The sequence below is a fragment of the Phocoena sinus genome, chromosome 17 (genome assembly GCF_008692025.1).
Source record: "Phocoena sinus isolate mPhoSin1 chromosome 17, mPhoSin1.pri, whole genome shotgun sequence".
NCBI lineage: Eukaryota > Metazoa > Chordata > Mammalia > Artiodactyla > Phocoenidae > Phocoena > Phocoena sinus.
In genome coordinates, this window is record NC_045779.1 from 14,639,401 (window position 1) to 14,657,513 (window position 18,113).

An 18,113-nucleotide genomic window follows, 5' to 3' on the forward strand; every position below is an offset into this window, starting at 1 on the left:
TTCCCACGCTATAGTCTTCTTTCTGTTTGCAACCTGCAGTGTATTTCCAAAACAAAGTGAGATAAGCCAGGACTGAGCCCTGCAGCTGTATACCGGCTAGTGTTCAGGGCTGTCTTTGAAAAGAACAGGGGCACATGTGTGCGAGAATCCCTCCCTCTGCTCTCACACTCACCTTGCTATCACCTCATTTGCCAAAAGGCTGATGGGAAGGCTTCGGAATCCAAATACCTGAGCCTTTGTTCTCGGAAAGGACAACTTAAGAACTAAGCGAGGGCTTTCAAACTGATTGGGAGTAAAGCCAGGCGTTCACAGCTTTTCATTCTTTTTTTGAGTCTACTGAATGAAAATGATCCTTCAGAGAAAGATTGCAGCTCACTGAAAAGGGAAAGGCTTTTAAAGATGAAAGATCACGTGCTATTTGAAAAAGGCGTGCCCTAATTTTTCTTCTATTATACTATGATATGCAGATATGAAAAGATCTTTTCCCAGGCAATTGCTAGTCAGATACTTAGGTAGGCTTCAAAATACCAGGGGGTGGGGCAGCCAATTCCTCTTTTAAGATATTTTACATTTGGGTTGAAGAAGCACTCGTAAAGGAGTACATTACCATCTAGACATCCATTCTTTTATTCCACAAACATTTACCAAGCCCCTGTGGTGTGCTAAATTCTGGGTGGGCTCTAGAGGGACAGTGATAGAATTCCCAGTGTGTGAGTGGCAAGGCGAGGTCAAGGAAGGCCTCACTGATGTCTGAATTTTCTTAGTGAATAAACAAGAGATCAACCATTTTGGTGGGAGTAGAGTTGTTTGGGCACATACCATGCTGGTGCTTGAATCTAGAAGGCCTTTTTAACACTAAAGCCATGTTTGGGAAGACGTTGAGTTTTGAACAGGGAAGAGACGTGGTTAGGCTAGCATCTAAGAAGATTGCTCTGGTTCCCCAGGGGAGTTGAAGATGAATTTAAGAGGAAGCAGGTAGGAGACAGACCATTAGAAGCTGTTAGTGATCTGGAAAAAAGAAGGCGGCATAAACTATGGTAGTGAAGAAAGAAATAGAGAAAGGGGAACAGAACTGAGAAACGTTTAGAGGACAAAATCGACAGGTGGAGTGACCTGATCTGATGAGGGGGGAAGGTGCCGGAACAGATGGAGAAATGGGATCCATGTGGGCTCCGGATCCATTTATCACTCATGGAATGATAGCTGTGCCATGAAGACAGAGACACTGATAAGACGCTAAGCCACTTTTCCCTCTGACACAATGACATAGATTATTTTCTGTAAATAGAGACCAAAATATTAGAGTACCTAATATTTACAAGTCCTTTCGTGTTTATCAAGTACTCCATGAATTTTCACTCATTTGGAAGACAGGCAGAGCTATTACATTTTAGAAACGAGAAACTACTGATTCGGAGAGGATGTTGACTTCCAGAATCACACGACTAGTAAGTGAGACAGCAGAACTTCCAAATCTGTCTGTCCTTCTGCTCTGGCAGGCCTACTTCTGTTTCAAGGAGCTGTCTCCGTGCCAGGACAGAGGCAGAGGCTGTTTGGCTTGGGGATGGTGTTTCCCACCCCGGTTTCTGTGCCTACTTGTGTGTGTTGCTGAGACCATGGTTAGGAGTGCGTGTTCTTGTTACAGGATGACATTCGAGAGCTCCACTCTAGATAAATATTTATTATGCCTTCTTTTTCCTTTTGCCAGATAGAATCCACAAGTGAAAGACCGCTGGTAAGTTTCCAGGGAAATATACCCGATGTACACCCTCCCATACCTTCTTCAGTGGCATAACTTCTCCTGGGCATCACCACTTTAAAACCCCGAAGAAAGTTGGAGAGGGTTTCACAAATTTTAGGGATGCGGGTGGGGTAGGGGTGATGGCATTTCTTCATGCTACAAATGCAATTTATTCATTTGATCAACTCCCTTAAGACAGAACTGGCCTCAGTGAAAATATTCATGGAACTCGAAGGAAACTGCCTTAGCTGTGCATTGAGTGCAATGGATAGCTCACATGTGATCATGATGGAAGGTTCTGTAATGTAGTAGGAGAGTACAAGGTGAGGGGTTCCTTCTCTGCCTTGAGAAACAGCTATTTGGGGTCAGTCACTTAGCCTCTCTGAATCTGGTTCCACCCCTACAAAAATAAGGAGTACTGCCAAGGGTTACTGGGAGATTCCAGTTAGAAAAGGTATGCAAAATCTTTGTACAGTATACATTTGGTTACTTGAGGTATCATTGATTACTTGCGACCTCCATTTCCTCAATTCTAAAATAAGTTAAATAAGATGATTTGCAAAGTCCATCCTTGATTTTATGAGTCTATGACTTCTATGAGTCTGTGCTTCTGTGAAGTGGACATTTAGGTTGGTTGTCCAACTGATTCTTCTTATTGGTCAAATCAAACTACTTTTTTTTTTTTTTTTTACTCTAAAAACACCACGGTACATAATACATACAAATATAGAAATTAAGGCTCTGATTTTTTTAATAGTCTGTTTTCAATATCTCTACATAATATTTTTTGGACCGATAGCAACATCAGTTTAAAATCCTCATAGCCCAATTCAGTTCTCTAGAACCCAACATCCTAGTAGTCCCTCTGCGTTGGCGGTGGGCCACAAAGAGATGACAGGTGTGGGCTTCCCTGGTGGCGCAGTGGTTGAGAGTCCGCCTGCCCATGCAGGGGACGCGGGTTCGTGCCCCGGTCCGGGAAGATCCCACATGCCGCGGAGCGGCTGGGCCCGTGAGCCATGGCCGCTGAGCCTGCGCGTCCGGAGCCTGTGCTCTGCAAAGGGAGAGGCCACAACAGTGAGAGGCCCGCGTACCGCAAAAAAAAAAAAAAGAGATGACAGGTGTGTCAAGATGCCCATGTCCGCAGTTCAGGATGGCTGGGAAGGGCCAGTTTGGCCAGAGTCCCCTCATCTGCTTACTCCAATGTGCCGTGCATAATTGATACTTCTATTTTCTTTGTGTGCCAGATCATGCAACAGTTTGGAGAACACAATCTACACTAATCAAATTTACCAAATAATTTCCATTTCCTGGTAGCTAAACCATTATAGCTAAACATTCCATTATAGCTAAACATAAATCAAATTGAGTAAGGTATTTTTGTTTGTGCATTCATATTTTTTCCTCCTAAACTTTGCTAGTTTATTAATGGCAACGTCGGAGTAACCATTAGTAATTGTTATGGAGTCAATCTCACCAGTCTAAGAATAGTGTGTCACTTATGTATTACTTTGAGTTTCTAAAATCCTAATTTGAGGTATATAACTGACACGTAACTGAGACATATATGAAGAACAAACCCTTTTTCTTTATTTCTGTCGTGCCCCTAGAGAATGGACTTGAGGACACGGGGAGGGGAAAGGGTAAGCTGGGACGAAGTGAGAGTGGCATGGACATATATACACTACCAAATGTAAAATAGATAGCTAGTGGGAAGCAGCCGCATAGCGCAGGGAGACCAGCTTGGTGATCTGTGACCACGTAGAGGGGTGGGATAGGGAGGGTGGGAGGGAGATGCAAGAAGGAGGAGATGTGGGGATATATGTATATGTATAGCTGATTCACTTTGTCATAAAGCAGAAACTAACACACCATTGTAAAGCAATTATACTCCGTCCAATAAAGGTGTTTTAAAAAAAGAAAAAGAACAAACACTTTTTTTAAATTCCTTTAAAGCATAGAGACCTTGGGTTTCAGGAGGTTTTTTTTAGAAAATCCTTGCTATTCAAGTTAAGGCAGAATCTGTATTTTCAACCAAAAACAGAAGTCTCATTTGCAAGAGTGAGAAGGAAAAAAGGGAAAAGGTCCGCAGGTGAAGAGAGGTAATTAAGTTTTTCTCATGAATAAACATGTCTCAGCATTCCTTCAGAGGGGTTGTTTTGTTACCATCTTTTTATCCAATAAAATTCTGCAATTAGGTAAGACAATAATAAACTATCTTAAGCAAATTTTTTTAAAGTATGAAAATTCCTCCTTTGGATGTGAAATATGAAAATTTATCATTGTGGGGGTTACAATTTAACCTCTTTTAAGAAAACTCAGGTAGAGTACTGGTTATTGTCTACAAAAAGACTTCAGGCTTTTTTGTAAGACGCTAAAGGGCAATTCACACCATAATGAAATCCACTTGAAGCCTGGGAAATTACCAAAAGATAGAGGAATCCATTTCTGCTTTTCATTTCCATAGCTAATGAGCGATTTCTAACATTCTTTAATTGACCCAGAAACCTTAAACTGCCTTAAATATTAGTTAATTATTAGTTGGAGCTTAAAGCCTGCTGAGAGAATTTCGTGTTCCCACTTGCCCCTATGGATTTCATAACATTTACCATAACTTGTAATTGCACGTTTATTTGTGTAGTTCCTTATGTCTTCAAATCTCTCATTAACCACAGGTTTTGTTTTTTTCTATTTTGAACATAAATCAAACTCTTCTGGTTTGCTTTAAAAACCCATGTTTTCCACCATATAGGATGGTGGTAGAATGAGGGAAAAAAATAGTAGTGTTAGTTAGAAGATGTCATTAGGGATTTTGACTACACATAGCAGGAATCAAAATAGTGCCTTAGCCACAAAAGGTTTTGTTCTTTCAAGTAAAAGAAATCCAGAGTCTGGTTGTCAGGGCTGGGATAATAGTCACTAGGGACCCAGGCTTTTTTCCCTCTCTGCTCCACCATGGAACATTCCATCAATGAGAGTATCTTATGGTTCAAGATGACTGCTGAACTATTTACAGTAGCCGAGACATGGAAGCAACCTAAATGTCCATCAACAGATGAATGGATAAAGAAGGTATGGCAAACACACACACACACATATACACACAATAGAATATTAGTCATAAAAAAGGATGAAATAGTGCCATTTGCAGCAACATGGATGGACCTAGAGATGATCATACTAAGTGAAGTAAGTCAGAGAAAGACAAATGTCATATGATGTCACTTATATGTGCAATCTAAAAAAATGATACAAATGAACTTATTTACAAAACAGAAATAAACTCACGGACATAAAAAAACAAACGTATGGTTACCAAAGGGGAAAGAGGGGGAGGGATGAATTAGGAATATCTTGTAATAACCTATAATGGAAAAGAATCTAAAAAAGAATGTGACTGTATGTATGTATGTATGTGTGTATATATATATATATATATATATGTATATATACACATATTCAGATATAGATATATAAAACGGAATCACTTTGCTGTACACCTGAAACATTGTAAATCAACTGTACTTCAATTTTTAAAAAAAAAAAAAAAAGATGACTGCTGAAGCTCCATCCATGTTATACAACAAATGGCCACTCACCCTTTTTTATGCAACCACCCCAGAAGTCCCACATAACCCTTTCATTACATCTCACTGGAAAGGATTCAGTCATGTGGGCACATGGAGCTGTAAGGAGAACCGGGAGATGTCACCTAAAGCTGGGCGCATAACCACTGCACATAAAATCAGGATGTTGTTATAAATGAAGATGGTAATGAATGAGGAGGTGAGCAATGAACAGTCCCTGCCATATAATTTAAAACCATTTGCGTCAGTCAAAACTCTGTTCTCCTTCCAACAAATGGTGACAGAAATGATATGAGCTCAGAATTTATCTGGAGAAAAATAGGGTGTCACCATCAGACAAAATAAAGTTGTTCCTTATCATTGGATGGAATATTATTTTGGGCTCTCCATTCATCCCCATGGTCAGGCCAAGCAATGACTCAAGATGAGGTGAATTTCCAGGAATAACCGGTAGGTCCTACTGCCCTCTCCCCGTGACTCCTACCTAGACAACTACAAGTTTTCTGGCCGCTGTCCACTGAGAAGGTGCAAACTTCCTACAAAGCTGTCTTTTCCTGTTCAACTGAGTTTAACTGAGTTTCATGTCACCTACAAATGTATTTTCAGCGGTGTAATCAATCTAACTTTCTAGTCTGCTTTTGTTAAAATGTTAAAATCAACATAGCTTCAAGGCTTTCCTCAAGTTATTAATCCTCAACTTATTTAATCCAAATTATCTCATAGACATATTTTTACCAAAAAGTTGTTTTTCCCGTACGTTTTTCAACCTAAGATTCTATTAAGGATATTCTGATCAACGTAATAGTTCTGCTAAAATTATTAGAAAGCAGCCCTAGCACTTTAACTCACTCTATTCCATTACTAGGGACATTATTACTTCTTTGTATTTTCATTGGTTGTGGGTTTGTGCAGAAAGAATAAGTGAACCTAAAAACCAATATTCTGTTACCTTGAGTTGCAATGAAAAGTTGCAATGAAAAGTTTGAAACTCATACAAATGCATTTTTTCTTTGCAAGTTTGTGCATTACATTAGTTTGTATGTTTTTAACATTTGTATCCAGGGATAATCAAGTTGGCAATTATTCACAAAATAATGGGGTAAAATGGAAAAGAACTGATTTATTAGGGGAAAAAGCCACCAGGTTCAGAGTCAGAAGACATGATTGTGAGTTTCAGCTTCAGCTTTCTGAACCTCCTGTAGGAAGATGGCGGTGGATTGGAGAAGGAAAAATAATGCTTGCTCTAGCTTCCTATAGAAGCTGTTGTGAAGAACAAATACTAATAATTCATGCCAAAGTCTTTCCTGAATTGTGATGCATTGTGAACATAGGAGAAGTTATTTTATCCACAAAACAACAAAGATACTAATGGGATTTGAGATACAAGAAAACACCTAAGCGTATGAAAAATCGTGTTCACAGTTCAATTACTATCAATGTAAGGTCAGGCTTTCAGAAGAAAACTAAATGTATATCAGAGAAAAGTACCAGCTAAGAAATAGTTGTCCACTAACCAAGTTGGAAATATTTGACTTTCATCTACCCTGACAGGCTAATATGCTCTTTGGGGGTTGTTTTCATTGGGAAAAAAAATGAACATCTGATTCCACTATGGTGTTCAAGGTGATATCAACCTAAAGCAAATATCGTGCACATTCTAGGGAGTCCTGGGGCCTTTTTTAAAATTTTTTATTGAAGTATAGTTGATTTGCAATGTCTCAAGTGTAGAGCAAAGGAACTCAGTTATATATATGTGTATATATATTCTTTTTCAGATTCTTTTCCCTTATAGGTTATGACAGGATATTGAGTATAGTTCCCTGTGCTGTACAGTAGGTCCTTGTTGTTTATCTATTTTATATATCGTAGTATGTTATCTCCTAATCCCAAATTCCCAATTTTTCCTTCCCCCATGTTTCCCCTTTGGTAACCATAAGTTTGTTTTCTATGTCTGTGAGTTTATTTCTGTTTGTAAATACATTCATTTTTATCATATTTTAATTCCACATGTAAGCAGTATCATATGATATTTGGCTTTCTCTGTCTGATTTACTTCCCTTAGTATGATAATCTCTAGGTCCATCCACGTTGCTGCAAATGGCATTCTTTCATTCTTTTTCATGGCTGAGTAATATTCCATTGTGTATATGGACCACATCTTCTTTATCCACTCCTCTGTCAGTGGACATTAGGTTGCCTCCATGTCTTGGCTATTGCAAATAGTGCTGCTGTGAACATTGGGATGCATGTATCTTTTCAAATTAGAGTTTTCGTCTTTTGTGAATATTAGCTGGGGGCTATCAAGTGTGATATCTGTCCAACCTTTAGAAAGTTGGCAGTCACCAGCATGTTCTGGATCTGTATTATACCTGGCACTGGATATAACTCTCCATTTGAAAGCAGGGCTCTTCCCTCATTCACCCATTATCTCCAATCATGCTTTATCCAGGAGCTCTACAAGACTACTGAATTAAGTATGTGTGTGGTGATTAAAGTAAACAGAATTGAGCAAGAAATGACAGGTAGTTTTAGTGCTTAGTCAACTGTCTAGGAAAGAATATGGAAAATGGCAAAGCAGGGGTGCTCCTGTGGAACTCAACTCCAAACCCAGTCTTCCCTGACTTTGCTTATCTGACACCTCAACCAGCCAGACATACGAGAACAAGAAGGAATCTAATAAGCCTATGAAGCGCCCATACCCAGACGTTTGTCCCAAAGTCTGTGCGCCAAACCCACCCACGTACGGCGCTTGAGGGAGACTCTCATGTCTTCACTCTTACTTTAAACGTGCATTTAACAAGCCATCTCTTCAGCATCTCCCTAGTGTGTTAGCAGAGGGCAGGTGGAGTTGTGAGAGGTAAATACCCTTATAATAACTAGAAGTGATAATGGATAGCGACGGAGGTAAAACAACACCGTGAAAAATATTCCTAAGGAATTCCAAACAGTATCAGTCCCGTGTCATTTATGTGTTACGCAGACAGCTTTCCATATCCCAGTATCCCACAGAAAAAGTCTGAATTATAGCTGAAAGCAGTATTTATGTTAACGATGATGACCCAGAGCCATAAAACAAAACAAAACAGTGACATCATTCCCAGTATTTTTTGAAGACTAGGAAATATGTGATTTTTTTTTTTTTTTTTTTTTTTTTTTAGTATTCCTATCTTTTTAATTTATTTATTTATTTTTGGCTGTTTTGGGTCTTTGTTGATGTGCACGGACTTTCTCTAGTTGCGGCGAGCAGGGGCTACTCTTCATCGTGGTGCGCGGGCTTCTCATTGCGGTGGCTTCTCTTGTTGCAGAGCACGAGCTCTAGGAGTGTGGGCTTCAGGAGTTGTGGCTCGTGGGCTCTAAAGCGCAGGCTCAGTAGTTGTGGCGCACGGGCTTAGTTGCTCCGCGGCATGTGGGATCTTCCCGGACCAGGGCTCGAACCCATGTACCCTGCATCGGCAGACGGATTCTTAACCACTGTGCCACCAGGGAAGCCCCCTGTGATTAATTTTTGAAAGTGCACGCCATACATTAAATCGTGATCCCAATCATTGCCATCCCTCCCCCACCAGAGAAGTGACCAGAGTTCAGCGGCCCCGCCCACTGCCCAGGACTTGTAGAGCCTCCCAGGGAGCAAAACCTACTCCCACCCCACCCGGGGCTCCAATGCATGTATTGCTTTGGCCAAAGGCAGGTAAGCTGGTGCGCCAGATGCCGTGTGGAAGCAGATGGCTTTGAGCGGCATTCCAGATTTCCACCAGCTCTCCCGCGCCTGGCGTCTGCCATGAGAATGGCATGTCTTGCATCAGGGCTGCTGCCTCGGCCTGAGGGCTGGAGTGGGAACCCTTAGAGAGCCACTACCACTGCAGCCTCCATGTGACACAGGGAGACATACCCCTTCCTTGTTGTTACAAGTCTCTGAGTTTTGGGAGGTTTTTTTGCAAACTCAGTGTACTTTAAAATGGTTCCTGTTTGTTTATTCGTTTGTTTGAAGCTCCTGCCCTTAAATAATTAAAATAAGGTTTCATGGAAATTTACGTATTTGGAGACCCTTCCCCGAACTGTGATGGATAACTGAGGTATTACTATGAATGACCTCAGTTAAAATTGCACTTGAGGAGATGGTGGAAAAACGGCCACAAGCAGCCATGTGCAGTATATGAACGAGATTGTCCCCTCCTCCACGTGGCAAGTTGGGGAGGGCTTCTGTGGGCCGGGAAACAAGGCCCACTGAGGAGAGGGTGGTCTCAGTGGATGGAGTCTCCATGGACTGGTGATATTGAGGATGATGTCATGAGGGTGTGGGTTAAGGACAGCTGGCAGCCACCTGCCTTCCTTATAGAAAATGTCAGGGCTTGTGGCTGTGGATCTCTGGGATCACAGGCACAAAGCAGAAAGTCAAGTCCGATCTTCTTTCCATCTCGGGAAAGTAAAGCCCTCCGGCGCTAACTCGGAGCCTGAGAATGACCAACTTCATGACTACGCACAAATTATTTCACCTTCTGCCTCGGCACCCAGGATTAATTAATCACTGCAAGTTGTCTCGCAACTACACAATGCTAAATACAAATGGAGGAGACCCCCGAATTCATGGAGCTGTGACTCGTGGTCTTGAATATTCATGTTCAACCACGCCAGTCCACTCTCTCGCCCAGCAACAACTCTTTGTTTTACTGAGCTCTGAGGGGTCCCCTTCTGTTTGGAAGGTGAAAGGGGACCTGTACGTGGTGTGTGGCTACAATACCAATGCCCTGTCGCGTGCTCCTGGGGGAGATGCTCTAAGGCACGTTGACAGCTGCCTGGAAACGTCAGCAACACCTGACACCCATTTTTTTTTTTTTTTTTTTTTTTTTTTTTTTTTTTTTCTTGAACATTTAATTTTATTTTATTTTATTTTATTTTTTTTAACATCTTTATTGGGGTATAATTGCTTTACAATGGTGTGTTAGTTTCTGCTTTACAACAAAGTGAATCAGCTATACATATACATATGTTCCCATATGTCTTCCCTCTTGCGTCTCCCTCCCTCCCACTCTCCCCATCCCACCCTTCCAGGCTGTTCCAAAGCACCGAGCTAATATCCCTGTGCCTTGCGGCTGCTTCCCCCCAGCTATCTACCTTACTACGTTTGTTAGTGTGTATATGTCCATGACTCTCTCTCGCCCTGTCAAAACTCACCCTTCCCCCTCCCCATATCCTTAAGTCCGTTCTCCAGTAGGTCTGCGTCTTTATTCCTATCTTACCCCTAGGTTCTTCATGACATTTTTTTCCCCTAAATTCCATATATATGTGTTAGCATACGGTATTTGTCTTTTTCTTTCTGACTTACTTCACTCTGTATGACAGATTCTAGGTCTATCCATCTCATTACAAATAGCTCAATTTCATTTCTTTTTAAGGCTGAGTAATATTCCATTGTGTATATGTGCCACATCTTCTTTATCCATTCATCCGATGATGGGCGCTTAGGTTGTTTCCATGTCCTGGCTATTGTAAATAGAGCTGCAATGAACATTTTGGTACATGACTCTCTTTGAATTTTGGTTTTCTCAGGGTATATGCCAAGTAGTGGGATTGCTGGGTCATATGGTAATTCTATTTGTAGTTTTTTAAGGAACCTCCATACTGTTCTCCACAGTGGCTGAACCAATTCACATTCCCACCAGCAGTGCAAGAGTGTCCCCTTTTCTCCACACCCTCTCCAGCATTTATTGTTTCTAGATTTTTTGATGATGGCCATTCTGACTGGTGTGAGATGATATCTCATTGTAGTTTTGATTTGCATTTCTCTAATGATTAATGATGTTGAGCATTCTTTCATGTGTTTGTTGGCATTCTGTATATCTTCTTTGGAGAAATGTCTATTTAGGTCTTCTGCCCATTTTTGGATGGGGTTGTTTGTTTTTTTGTTATTGAGCTGCATGAGCTGCTTGTAAATTTTGGAGATTAATCCTTTGTCAGTTGCTTCATTTGCAAATGTTTTCTCCCATTCTGAGGGTTGTCTTTTGGTCTTGGTTATCGTTTCCTTTGCTGTGCAAAAGCTTTGAAGTTTCATTAGGTCCCATTTGTTTATTTTTGTTTTTATTTCCATTACTCTAGGAGGTGGGTCAGAAAGGATCTTGCTGTGATTTATGTCATAGAGTGTTCTTCCTATGTTTTCTTCTAAGAGTTTGATAGTTTCTGGCCTTACATTTAGGTCTTTAATCCATTTTGAGCTTATTTTTGTGTATGGTGTTAGGGAGTGATCTAATCTCATACTTTTACATGTACCTGTCCAGTTTTCCCAGCACCATTTATTGAAGAGGCTGTCCTTTCGCCACTGTACATTCCTGCCTCCTTTATCAAAGATGAGGTGTCCATATGTGCGTGGGTTTATCTCTGGGCTTTCTATCCTGTTCCACTGATCTATCTTTCTGTTTTTGTGCCAGTACCATACTGTCTTGATTACTGTTGCTTTGTAATATAGTCTGAAGTCAGGGCGCCTTATTCCTCCAGCTCCTTTTTTCGTTCTCAAGATTGCTTTGGCTATTCGGGGTCTTTTGTGTTTCCATACAAATTGCGAAATTTTTTGTTCTAGTTCTGTGAAAAATGCCAGTGGTAGTTTGATAGGGATTGCATTGAATCTGTAGATTGCTTTGGGTAGTAGAGTCATTTTCACAATGTTGATTCTTCCCATCCAAGAACATGGTATATCTCTCCATCTATTTGTATCATCTTTAATTTCTTTCATCAGTGTCTTATAATTTTCTGCATACAGGTCTTTCGTATCCTTAGGTAGGTTTATTCCTAGATATTTTATTCTTTTTGTTGCAATGGTAAATGGGAGTGTTTTCTTGATTTCACTTTCAGATTTTTCATCATTAGTATATAGGAATGCCAGAGATTTCTGTGCATTAATTTTGTATCCTGCTACTTTACCAAATTCATTGATTAGCTCTAGTAGTTTTCTGGTAGCATCTTTAGGATTCTCTATGTATAGTATCATGTCATCTGCAAAGAGTGACAGCTTTACTTCTTCTTTTCCGATTTGGATTCCTTTTATTTCCTTTTCTTCTCTGATTGCTGTGGCTAAAACTTCCAAAACTATGTTGAATAATAGTGGTGAGAGTGGGCAACCTTGTCTTGTTCCTGATCTTAGTGGAAATGCTTTCAGTTTTTCACCATTGAGGATGATGTTTGCTGTGGGCTTGTCATATATGGCTTTTATTATGTTTAGGAAAGTTCCCTCTATGCCTACTTTCTGGAGGGTTTTTATCATAAATGGGTGTTGAATTTTGTCGAAAGCTTTCTCTGCATCTATTGAGATGATCATATGGTTTTTCTCCTTCAATTTGTTAATATGGTTTATCACATTGATAGATTTGCGTATATTGAAGAATCCTTGCATTCCTGGAATAAACCCCACTTGATCATGGTGTATGATCCTTTTAATGTGCTGTTGGATTCTGTTTGCTAGTATTTTGTTGAGGATTTTTGCATCTATGTTCATCAGTGATATTGGCCTGTAGTTTTCTTTCTTTGTGACATCCTTGTCTGGTTTTGGTATCAAGGTGATGGTGGCTTCGTAGAAGGAATTTGGGAGTGTTCCTCCCTCTGCTATATTTTGGAAGAGTTTGAGAAGGATAGGTGTTAGCTCTTCTCTAAACGTTTAATAGAATTCACCTGTGAAGCCATCTGGTCCTGGGCTTTTGTTTGTTGGAAGGTTTTTAATCACAGTTTCAATTTCAGTGCTTGTGATTGGTCTGTTCATATTTTCTATTTCTTCCTGATTCAGTCTTGGCAGGTTGTGCATTTCTAAGAATTTGTCCATTTCTTCCAGATTGTCCATTTTATTGGCATAGAGTTGCTTGTAGTAATCTCTCATGATTTTTTTTATTTCTGCAGTGTCAGTTGTTACTTCTCCTTTTTCATTTCTAATTCTATTGATTTGAGTCTTCTCCCTTTTTTTCTTGATGAGTCTGGCTAGTGGTTTATCTATTTTGTTTATCTTCTCAAAGAACCAGCTTTTAGTTTTATTGATCTTTGCTATTGTTTCCTTCATTTCTTTTTCATTTATTTCTGATCTGATTTTTATGATTTCTTTCCTTCTGCTAGCTTTGGGGTTTTTTTGTTCTTCTTTCTCTAATTGCTTGAGGTGCAAGGTTAGGTTGTTTATTCGAGATGTTTCCTGCTTCTTAAGGTGGGCTTGTATTGCTATAAACTTCCCCCTTAGGACTGCTTTTGCTGCATCCCATAGGTTTTGGGTCGTTGTGTCTCCATTGTCATTTGTTTCTAGGTATTTTTTTATTTCCTCTTTGATTTCTTCAGTGATCACTTCATTATTAAGTAGTGTATTGTTTAGCCTCCATGTGTTTGTATTTTTTACAGATCTTTTCCTGTAATTGATATCTAGTCTCATGGCGTTGTGGTCGGAAAAGATACTTGATACAATTTCAGTTTTCTTAAATTTACCAAGGCTTGATTTGTGACCCAAGATATGATCTATCCTGGAGAATGTTCCATGAGCACTTGAGAAAAATGTGTATTCTGTTGTTTTTGGATGGAGTGTCCTATAAATATCAATTAAGTCCATCTTGTTTAATGTATCATTTAAAGCTTGTGTTTCCTTATTTATTTTCATTTTGGATGATCTGTCCATGGGTGAAAGTGGGGTGTTAAAGTCCCCTACTATGAATGTGTTACTGTTGATCTCCCCTTTTATGGTTGTTAGTATTTGCCTTATGTATTGAGGTGCTCCTATGTTGGGTGCATAAATATTTACAATTGTTATATCTTCTTCTTGGATCGATCCCTTGATCATTATGTAGTGTCCTTCTTTGTCCCTTTTAATAGTCCTTATTTTAAAGTCTATTTTGTCTGATATGAGAATTGCTACTCCAGCTTTCTTTTGGTTTCCATTTGCATGGAATATCTTTTTCCATCCCCTTACTTTCAGTCTGTATGTGTCTCTAGTTCTGAAGTGGGTCTCTTGTAGACAGCATATATAAGGGTCTTGTTTTTGTATCCATTCAGCCAATCTGTGTCTTTTGGTGGGAGCATTTAGTCCATTTACATTTAAGGTAATTATCGATATGTATGTTCCTATTTCCATTTTATATATTGTTTTGGGTTCGCTACTATAGGTCATTTCCTTCTCTTGTGTTTCGTGTCTAGAGAAGTTCCTTTAGCATTTGTTGTAAAGCTGGTTTGGTGGTGCTGAACTCTCTCAGCTTTTGCTTGTCTGTAAAGGTTTTATTTTCTCCATCAAATGTGAATGAGATCCTTGCTGGGTAGAGTAGTCTTGGTTTCAGGCTATTCTCCTTCAGCACTTTCAGTATGTCCTGCCACTCCCTTCTGGCTTGTAGGGTTTCTGCTGAGAGATCAGCTGTTAACCTTATGGGGATTCCCTTGTGTGTTATTTGTTGTTTTTCCCTTGCTGCTTTTAATATGCTTTCTTTGTATTTAATTTTTGACAGTTTGATTAATATGTGTCTTGGCGTGTTTCTCCTTGTATTTATCCTGTGTGGGACCCTCTGTGCTTCCTGGACTTGATTAACTATTTCCTTTCCCATATTAGGGAAGTTTTCAACTATAATCTCTTCAAATATTTTCTCAGTCCCTTTCTTTCTTTCTTCTTCTTCTGGAACCCCTATAATTCGAATGTTGGTGCGTTTCATGTTGTCCCAGAGGTCTCTGAGACTGTCCTCAGATCTTTTCATTCTTTTTTCTTTATTCTGCTCTGCAGTAGTTATTTCCACTACTTTATCTTCCAGGTCACTTATCCGTTCTTCTGCCTCAGTTATTCTGCTATTGATCCTATCTAGAGTGATTTTAATTTCATTTATTGCATTGTTCATCGTTGCTTGTTTCATCTTTAGTTCTTGTAGGTCCTTGTTAACTGTTTCTTGCATTTTGTCCATTCTACTTCCAAGATTTTGGATCATCCTTACTATCATTATTCTGAATTCTTTTTCAGGTAGATTGCCTATTTCCTCTTCATTTGTTAGGTCTGGTGGGTTTTTATCTTGCTCCTTCATCTGCTGTGTGTTTTTCTGTCTTCTCATTTTGCTTACTGTGTTTGGGGTCTCCTTTTTGCAGGCTGCAGGTTCGTAGTTCCCGTTGTTTTTGATGTCTGTCTCCAGTGGCTAAGGTTGTTTCAGTGGGTTGTGTAGGCTTCCTGGTGGAGGGGACTAGTGCCTGTGTTGTGCTGGATGAGGCTGGATCTTGTCTCTCTAGTGGGCAGGTTCACGTCTGGTGGTGTGTTTTGGGGTGTCTGTGGCCTTATTATGATTTTAGGCAGCCTCTCTGCTAATGGGTGGGGTTGTGTTCCTGTTTTGCTAGTTGTTTGGCATAGGTTGTCCAGCACTGTGGCTTGCTGGTCGTTGAGTGAAGCTGGGTGCTGGTGTTAAGATGGAGGTCTCTGGGATATTTCCACCGTTTAATATTATGTGGAGCTGGGAGGTCTCTTGTTGACCAGTGTCCTGAAGTTGGCTCTCCTACCTCAGAGGCAGAGCCCTGACTCCTGGCTGGAGCACCAAGAGCCTTTCATCCACACAGCTCAGAATAAAAGGGAGAAAAAGTAGGGAGAATTAGTAGAAGTATGAGTAAAGAAAGAGGGAAAGGAGGAAAGGAAGGAAGGAAGAAAGAAGGAAAGAAAGGAGGGAGGGAGGGAGGGAGGAAGGAAGGAAGGAGGGAAAGAAGGAAAAAAAAGACAGAAAGAAAGATGATACAGTAAAAATAAAATAAAGTATAATATAGTTATTGAGTTAAAAAATATTTAGAAAAAAAAAAGGGATGGATAGAACCTTAGGACAAATGTTGGAAGCAAAGCTATACAGAGAAAATCTTACACAGAAGCATACACATACACCTTCACAAAAAGAGGTAAAGGGGGAAAAATCATAAATCCTGCTCCCTGAGACCACCTCCTCAATTTGGGGTGATTCGTTGTCTAAAGGAGGGAGGGAAGGAAGGAAAGAAAGAAAGAACGAAGGTAAAGTATAATAAAGTTATTACAATTAAACTTAATTATTAAGAAAAGGAATTTTTAAAAAAAAGTCATGGACGGATAGAGCCCTAGGACAAATGGTGGAAGCTAGAGTATACAGACTAGATGTCACACAGAAGCATACACGTACACATTCACCAAAAGAGGAAAAGGGAAAAAAAATCATAGATCTCGCTCCTAAATTCCACCTCTTCAATTTGGGATCATTCCTTGTCTATTCAGGTATTCCACAGATGCAGGGTATATCAAGTTGATTGTGGAGCTTTAATCCGCTGCTTCTGTGGCTGCTGGGAGAGATTTCCCTTTCTCTTCTTTGTTCTCACAGCTCACAGGAGCTCAGCTTTGGATTTGGCCCTGCCTCTGCGTGTAGGTCGCTGGAGGGCGTCTGTTTTTTCGCTCAGACAGGACGGGGTTAAAGGAGCCGCTGATTCGGGGCCTCCGGCTCACTCAGGCCGGGGGTTGGGGGATGGCGGAAGGAGGGGCACTGCGTGCGGGGCCGGCCTGCGGCGGCAGAGGCAGCGTGACGTTGCGGCAGAGGCCGGCGTGACGTTGCACCAGCCTGAGGCCCGCCGTGCGCTGTCCCGGGGAAGTTGTCCCTGGATCCCGGGAACCTGGCAGTGGCGGGCTGCACAGGCTCCGCGGAAGAGGGGTGTGGAGAGTGACCTGTGCTCGCACACAGGCCCCTTGGTGGCGGCAGCAGCAGCCTTAGCGTCTCCCGCCCGTCTCTGGGCTCCGCGGTTTTAGCCGCGGCTCGCGCCCGTCTCCGGGGTTTGCGCTTTCAGCCGCGGCTCGCGCCCGTCTCGGGGGCTCGCGCCCTCAGCCGCGGCTCGCGCCCGTCTCTGGGGTTCGCGCTTTTAGCCGCGGCTCGCGCCCGTCTCTGGAGTTCCTTTAAGCAGCGCTCTTAAACCCCTCTCCTCGCGCACCAGGAAACAAAGAGGGAAGAAAAAGTCTCCTGCCTCTTCGGCCGGTGCAGGCTTTTCCCCGAACTCCCTCCCGGCTAGTCGTGGTGCACTAACCCCTTCAGGCTATGTTCAAGCCGCCAACCCCAGTCCTCTCCCTGAGCTCCGTCCAAAACCAAAACCCGAGCCTCAGCTCGCAGCCCCGCCCGCCCCGGCGGGTGAGCAGACAAGCCACTCGGGCTGGTGAGTGCCGGTCGGCACCGATCGTCTGTGCAGGAATCTCCCGGCTTTGCCCTCCGCACCCGTCGCTGTGCACTACTCCGCGGTCCCGTAACTCCCCCCTCTGCCTCCCGCAGTCTCCGCCCGCGGAGGGGCTTCCTAGTGTGTGGAAACTTTTCCTCCTTCACAGCTCCCTCCCACTGGTGCAGGTGCCGTCCTTATTCTTTTGTCTCTGTTTTTTCTTTTGCCCTACCCAGTTACGTGGGGAGTTTCTTGCCTTTTGGGAGGTCTGAGGTCTTCTGCCAGCCTTCAGTAGGAGTTCTGTAGGAGTTGTTCCACGTGTGGATGTATTTCTGGTGTATCCGTGGGGAGGAAGGCGATCTCCGCGTCTTACTCTTCCGCCATCTTCAAGGTCCCCCCCTGACACCCATTTTTGCCCCCAAATTCTCCCTGTTGATTTGGCAGGTTCAGAATTCACTAGGCCTCCAAGATCTTTTCAAGTGAAAATGCACTTCAGGAGAAAATACTACAAAAACAGAACAGTTAGGAACAAAGTTTCTGGTGGGAGGTAGCCCCAGTTCTACCCCTTGCTGTGTAATCTTGGACAGATTCCTTAACTTCTCTGAATCTCAGTTTCCTCATTAAAAAAAAAAAAAAAAAAGCAATAGTAGTGCCTGCTTCATTGGTAC

At 41.6% G+C, this 18,113-nt stretch overlaps 1 protein-coding gene across 9 annotated transcripts in view; it reads left to right on the top strand.

Annotated features, from left to right (window-relative positions):
* Positions 1–18,113, top strand: part of SULF1 (sulfatase 1) — a 171,745-nt gene that overhangs the window by 66,223 nt on the left and 87,409 nt on the right. For 2 of the 9 annotated variants that reach the window (XM_032610375.1, XM_032610380.1), the window contains exon 3: positions 1,709–1,735. The exons of the other annotated variants lie outside the window; for them this stretch is intronic. The gene's annotated coding sequence lies outside the window, so the exon portion shown is untranslated. The remainder of the gene's footprint in view (positions 1–1,708; positions 1,736–18,113) is intronic. 9 annotated transcript variants of the gene reach the window in all.